This window comes from Pongo pygmaeus, chromosome 18, assembly GCF_028885625.2.
Source record: "Pongo pygmaeus isolate AG05252 chromosome 18, NHGRI_mPonPyg2-v2.0_pri, whole genome shotgun sequence".
Classification (NCBI taxonomy): Eukaryota; Metazoa; Chordata; class Mammalia; order Primates; family Hominidae; genus Pongo; species Pongo pygmaeus.
Genome location: NC_072391.2, coordinates 34,050,623 through 34,050,882, shown reverse-complemented (window position 1 = coordinate 34,050,882; position 260 = coordinate 34,050,623).

The window sequence follows — 260 nt, the reverse complement described above, 5'->3', positions numbered from 1 at the left end:
GGTGGGGGTCACTGTGACGCGAGAGCCGCTTGCCTCACGCATGCGCATTGGTTAGGCCTACTCGTTCTCGGCTCCTAGAAATCAGGCTGTGGACCCTTTAAAAAATGGTGATGGCGGCGGGGGCTGCAGCAGCGGTGGCAGAAGATGTGGGCGGGTAAGGAGAGGTGTGGGAGAGGGGGCTGTGTGCGACCCAGGGCCGGACCCCTAGGAGTCCTGTCTTCAAGACCTCGTTTAGCCGTCTTCTGGTTCCATGCCTGGTG